Genomic DNA, 7401 nt, shown 5'->3' with positions numbered 1-7401 from the left:
TCAAGGTGCTAGTGCCGAAAAAGTTTAAAATGCGGGATTTTGAGAAGTATGAGGGTACCTCCAACCCTATTCAACATATTCGGATGTACCGATCATTGATGTATAAGTACATATCTAATGGCCCCTTCATGGTCTAAACTTTTCAAGCCAGTCTCAAGGATGCAGCAATGAGATGGTACATTGTCTTTAAAATTAACCGGATGGAGAGTGGGGAAGAGGCGGCCAATGCTTTTGTCAAGCATTTCGGATTCAACTTGGATATTATTGTTTCCGGGGAAGACCTTGAGCAAGCCGAGATGAAAAAAGGAGAGAACCTCAAGCAGTATGCTACCGGATGGAGGAATATCGCATCTCAAGCGAGGCCCGAGCCTCCCGAGCGTGAGCTAATGAGGCTATTTGTGTCTACTCTTCCCCAGTCTATGAGATCGCGATTGGTAGGAACCGCAGCCCAATCTTTCGGTTAGCTCGTTATAATGGGTGAAGATATTGAGATTGCCATGAAGAAGGGATGGCTCGGTGATAGCAGTTCAGCAAGTAAGTGTCCTTCGGGAAAGAAAGAGTCGACAACCGAGGTGAACATGGTCTATGGACAAAAAACTACGGCTCAGAATCCTGGAAAGCGGTTTGCCGTTCAACAACGAGCCGGCTGCGGTCAACAAAATCAGCGGACTTATCAACGTAAGCCCCGGCAATATACTCCTCTTCCTGGAACAGTGTCACGTGTTTTTATTGTATTACAAAAAAAGGGGTTGTTGACATCAGAACCACAACGACCCAATCATGCATCCTTCCGCAACTATGACCCATCTAAGAAGTGTGACTACCATAGGGGAGAACCTGGTCATTCAAGCGATGAGTGTGGGGTGCTCAAAAATCGAATCCAAGATCCGTTAGACACAAGGGCATTTGTACTCTAGCCGACCGGACAGCCAAACGTTCGTAGTAATCCGCTACCCGATCACGGGGGCAATTAATCTTTCTTTTGGGGAAGCTTACAAAGACCTAAATTAGTAACTTATTTATTTTTATGCAATCCCCTGTGTGGGGTATTTCTTGCTTTTTAGGTGTTTAGGTTGCACTTTCATTTCCTAGGTTGATTGTCAAAGTGAAATTCCTCACCGTCGAGGATTTTTCTGCATTTTGAATTCAATAAGATGTAATTTGTTGAGTTATCAATAAAATTACAGATGTTTTTCATTATATTTTGAATCTTGTCGAAGTATCTCAAACTAACCCGATGACGATAACCAACGATAAAAAAATATGTTATCTATGGTAAGCACCGAGGGTTGGGCTTCTCCAAGATATCTCGTCCCGAAGGTTTCTAAAATCAAAATTTTTTGTAAAATGTTCGAAATAATGTTGTGTGCTTAACCCTGTTTATCTATTTGACTCATTTATTAGATGTTTCAGGAATTTCCAAGGGGCGGGCAGCAAATCGTGTATCGGGCCATTAGACAGTCGAAGCTTAATCATTGGGCCATGTCCCAACATACATCCTAATCTTCGGAGGAACGTATCTCTCACCAAGTTTGATCATTCCTAAAAAAATAATGTCCGATTTTCCTCCTGGCGGGATCAACGGAAGAAGCAGTTATCATGAACTCCCAACTTGAGGCACATCCGGAGGCACTTCCAATCCCCCTTCATGGCAATGCCACGATCATTGGACATGATCCATTCCGATAGAAAATGGGGCAAATCGACATCAAACTCTGACTTGGGAAGGGAAGTACCTCTTTCTCTATCCTATGTTATTCTCAATGTGACACTCTTTTTCCTCCTTGCGGGAGCACATGATAAACATATGGTCATCTCCGAACAGCTAGAGCATCTCAAGTCCTCGATTGACTGATCTCATGTGCATTTCTATCTCCCCAATCCTTGAGATTTCTTTCACATCTGAATATACTTGATTCGCACCTTTTTTTTATTGTGAATAATTAAATCAAATTGAATTTCATGAATTTCATTTCATCAAATTTTTGTCTATATTGCAAATCTTCATTGGGAGATAATTTAAATTAAGCAATCTTTATGGTCCAAATGATCATATTGAATGAGAAAATCTCGGGATGACGAAAGGCAAGCCATTTCCATACACGTTTTTCATTTCTAATCCCCGGTGAGCTGAGTGAGAATTTCCATGCTCATAAGGTAAAGGGTTATCTCGCGAGAAGTATGACAACCAAGATGATAAGAGGCATATATTTCCTCTATCCAAACACTACAGGTTGCCCTTTGCTAAACCCCTTTTGAACTGCAAATCCATTTCTTAGCCCCGTCAGGAACAACCCCACACTGGGGCAATTCTCGGTTCAAAGAATGGTTAAAATTTTCTTGCTTTCACTTGTATCAATCTTCAAGTGTATTTATTGCATACGAGTTACGTATTAGCTCAAGTACCCTAGAAATGACGAAGAGCATTTCTTTTCTACACCATATACATTTATCCCTTACTTAAACCAACTTGAGTGGCGGATTCATTTCTCATCACCCAATCGATGATCACTCTTGTGATGAAAAGGAAAATGAGAATCTTAAAGTATCTAGCAAGTGAGGAGCAAGGTGCCTTGGAGTAAGATGAAGTTTGAAAGTTCCATCACGAAATGTGCAGAAGATTCAAATGAGATCCTCTTTTCCTCCCGAGAAGAAACTCTCGAAAAAAAAAAAAGAGAAAAAAGAAAACAGGAGTAGGGAGTAAGAAAAGCAAAGGCTCACCATGCAGAAAATTTGGGGCATCCAAAAATTCAATGCACCCAAAAGGAAGGAAAAACAAGTGTAGCCCAAAAAGAAAAGGACCCACCCCTGTTAAAAAAAAAAAAAAAGAAACTTTGGATGGAAGGAGATCTCAACTGGATCGGCTCACAGTATGTTCCTCATGGATAGTCATTTTTGAAGCGGATCAAGAGAAATTGCTCGCTTGGAGCGACATCCACGCTTAAAAGCGACAAGGATGGATGATCACCGATCTCATCTTCACACACCTCTTTTGTTATAAATAGGCCTTTTATTTCTAAGCCTACCCCGAACCTACGTTACAACCCTTACCGAAGTCTCTTCAGATTAGGGCACTCGGGCTAACATAGGATTTCAAATGCTTATAAATATCGCTCGAAGAAGTGAGAGCAAGATCATTTTTATCTTATTTTGCGGGGTTCCCGACTTGTAAACCCAATGCAGGTGATAAAGATTTCATTTCATGGCCTAATGACTCATATGAGTCCCCTTTGAAAAAAAAAAACCTCTAACCAAGCCCGAATTACGGTCCTTATAAAAGACCTCACGGATTGGTATAGTCATACTGATTGCAAGAATACCTGGGCCCTTGTCAAGTGTGATGATGGGAAAATTTTGAGTGATTCTTGTATCGGCATCAATGGTCGGGTCAAATAGCCTTTTCAAAGAGAGTGAGTGAAAGTCTTTTTTGACTGAAAGTTTCTCATTCGACATGATCGAAATTGTCAAAAGGATTGGATAGATTCCCGTATTGACGAATTTCCCAGTAACGCTGTGTAATATAGGCAAAATTCACAATCTTTGATGTTGCATTAGCATTCATTCTACTCATGCATATGTTATTCCAAATCTTGCCTCTGGTGAAAAGACAAGTATACCACTGTTAGCCTACCACTCTTCTTGAGACAACTTGACTCTTGAACCAGGTACATTTCCTTTCTCATGTAACATTTGAATTTGATACATTTCGTTGTTATAATTTGACATTTGTTTCAGATATAACATGAATTTTCAGTCGTTACCTTACGCCTGTTTCGGGTGTAACAAAACTTTAGGATCATCCCGACACTTGAATCGGGTAGTTCCCTTCGTTATTACCTGACGTTTTTTTCGGGAATAACAAATTTCAAACATTACTCGACACTTGAATCAAGTATGTTTCCCAGTTATAGCTTGACACTTGAATCGAGCGTGACAAATCTCAAGCATTTCCTAACACTTGAATTAGGTATGTTTCTCAGTCATTACCCGATACTTGAATTGGGTGTGACGAATCTCGGAGTAGCCCGACACTTGAATTGGGTTATTCTCTCACGATGACCCATTAAATTGGAGGTGGTCCCAAGAGACATTTTTACCAACTGATAGTGACTCATTGAAACGGAGGAGTCCTAAGATATTTTACCAACTCGCGGTGACCCATTAAAACGGAGGTGGTCCTGAGAGATATTTTATCACTCATAGTGGCTCATTGAAACGGAGGAGTCACGAGAGATATTTTTACCGACTCATGATGACCCGCTAAAACGGAGGTGGTCTCAAGAGGCATTTTCAGTTGATACGTGACCCGCTAAAATGAAGGAGGTCTCGAGAAGCATTTTACCGATTCATGGTGGCTCACTAAAACGAAGGCAGCCCCAAGAGACAAAATGGTGCAGCTTCAACCATAACTCAAGCACATTTCTTCATTTCGGATCTTGCGCTATCTCGCACTAGAGGAAAACCTCTAATAATGGATAACGCCCCAATACCTCGAGATCCTCTTGTGATCTTGGTCCTATCAAATCACAACGATGTAGCTCTTGTGGTCTTGATATGCCTTCTTTCGATTCACAATGACATAGCTCTTGTGATCTCAAAGCACATTTCAACTATACATATATCTTGCGCCGTCTCGCATCATAATGAAACTTTTGGTAACGGATGGGCTCGATACCTTGAAATCCTCGCTTCTCCAAGAGAGCTTGGAGATCAAGGGAATCATTAGCATTATGAGATATATGGAAAGACAGGTATTCTCGTATGCAATCCGTGTGCAGGTTTCTCTAATATGGAAAAAAGAGAAGTCTTGGCACACGTTTTCTATAGTCCCGCATATCATGCATCACTTCCTTTGCATTAGAAAATGCGATTAAAACTCCCACAAAAAAAAGATTCCATTGTCAAAATTTAGGTTTCAATTTTGTCTTTGAGCAAAACCTTTGCGAGCCTCCACTCAAAGAGGGGCAATTATTGACACCTAAATTTTGAATATTTTTTTATGCACAAAAAAATAGAACTAATTTTAGTTCTAATAAAAAAAAATCATCTTTAGCATATTTAATTTTCACTCATGCATTGCATCTTGCATTGGACGGCAGAGGCACTAAGAAAAATTCCATTAGAGAGCTCGGGTAAGAAACACACGAGCGACAAAAGGGCGAGAGTTGTGGATTCAAAGCCTCCTTTGAAAGAGTTTGCCCAAGTTCCTTTCGACGGATTCCTTTTCAGTTACAGCCATCATCTCATCCCTTCTCGACGATCTTCCCTGGTGGTCTTGACATCTTAATCGTGGGACCAATCCAACCACGAGTCTTAAAGTTAACGTTCCCGCTGTCCTGGAGAAGACAAAACCGTGAATAGAAGCCATTGTTTTTGCCCAATATTGCTACCGCACCTTCCCGATCTTGCCATTGCCAAAGGTTTGATGTTGCTCGAGAATTTTTCTGCTATTGATCGTGTCTTCTAGTGCTGTTTTTGCAAGTGATCCGTTGGTGCCCACCATTATCCAAGACGCCAAAATATTGTTGTGGCTTCAATTCAATTTTGGAGCCCCCATACTACCTACTGGACTTATTGGTCACCACTGCCTTTACATGCTATTTGAGTTATCGATCTTGCAGCAATCATCCATGTTGTCAAGCCGGCCGTAGATCAAGGTCCAGCCTTGCGTGTTCCCATAGTTAACCGGTCTAAAGGTACAAAGATTGGAGTGTGATTTTCGCGCGGAATTCAAATTAGGAAATTGAATTTTGCAAGACAAGGTAAATTTCCTATCTTGAACTTTGATATATTCACTTGCTTATTTTGTGATTTATTTGCATATCCTGAATATTGCATCGAAGTGGATATTTTTTTAAAATACAGGTTGATTAGGAAAATTTTCTTTCCTAATCCGCAACTTGTCACACGATCGAGAACGTCCACCTTTAAGATTATTGATGGAATACTCGATTAAGCAAGGATTTGAATTCAATCGTTAATCGTAGGATTAGGAATTAAAGATTGACTCAAATATTCACGAAATATTTCAAAACTTGATTGATATATCCACTTTCTTGATTGGCATTGATTGGCATATTTACTTTCCTATTTTCACTTGAATTGTTTGATTGTCATATTTTTTTTAGAATAAGTCCGTCGCATGATGTAATCTTGAAAATTCTAAAAAAATTGCATTCATTCACTTTGCATATCTGAAAATTGCATCTTTAAAAAAATAACATCATGTAGATACTGCATATCTAATTTTTTATTTAGGTAAGATTGCATACTAGAATAGAAACTACATGTTTAAATAGAGTCTTATGTTTAAAATAATATATCTTCAATATATTAGGGTTTAGGTCAATATAAACTCTAAAATATGCAAGATAAAAATTATTTTGGCATAGTTCTATTTTAGGAAATAAATCCATCCGAAAATAAATAATTCATCTTTGCCACGTCATCTTGCCATGTCATCCATGCCACGTCATACACGCCACGTCATTCATCTTTGCTATGCCATCTCATACCATGTCATATAGGTTGCATGTTAGTTTGCATTGCATGTAAAATTGTATTCTTAGGTTAATTTAATTGATTCCAACATCACGTAATCAATTTAATTAAACTATGAGCATATATTTATACATTAGTTTAAAGTTGCATGTGTAGAACTTCAATTAATTCATATATCACGAAGTTAATTTTCATGTGCATGTCATCTTTTGTATCTCATCTAGTTTAGTCTTGCATTTAATTCATAACATTGCATTGCATATAGTATAGTTTTTCATGCATTCATATAAAAAAAATCAAAAAGTGAAAACAATAATTTTGTGGCGCATGCTCTCTTGATTATATTGACTTCTGGATGTTCATTAATTGATTGTGCACCCGCATGATAACCTTTGTTAGTGACTTAGGTAAAAATCAATTAATGTTGCCTTCTTAAATGATTTTTCATGAAATAAAATGGTACCGAAAGGGCGTTAGAGTAATCTGACGTAATCAAGTCCCCGAACTCTTAATCTCTGGTTCGTAGGAATAAAATAGTTCTTCCGCTATTTTATTTAGGTTTCTAATCGACCTACTATAAATGATTAGTGGCGGCTCCAAAATTAAAATACATTGCATGTTAATCAATTGAACCTTAAGTTGCAATTTGGTATGGACTTGGGAGAGTCCGAGCTGGCGATAAGTACACAAGACGTGTACTAACACATTAGAACATCTAAGAGAATTGATTATCTTGATCAATCTCAAAATCCTACAAGCCATGAGTGACATCTAGCAATATGTCATGGCTACCCGGATAGTGTGAAAGCTATAAGAACATAATCAACATGTCGCCTTTGGCTACGGTGTAATTCAATCCATCTATCTTACTATATCCCAATCGAATAAAGACCATGAAAT

Source organism: Rhodamnia argentea, chromosome 8, assembly GCF_020921035.1.
Source record: "Rhodamnia argentea isolate NSW1041297 chromosome 8, ASM2092103v1, whole genome shotgun sequence".
Classification (NCBI taxonomy): Eukaryota; Viridiplantae; Streptophyta; class Magnoliopsida; order Myrtales; family Myrtaceae; genus Rhodamnia; species Rhodamnia argentea.
This window is presented reverse-complemented; position numbering follows the sequence as displayed.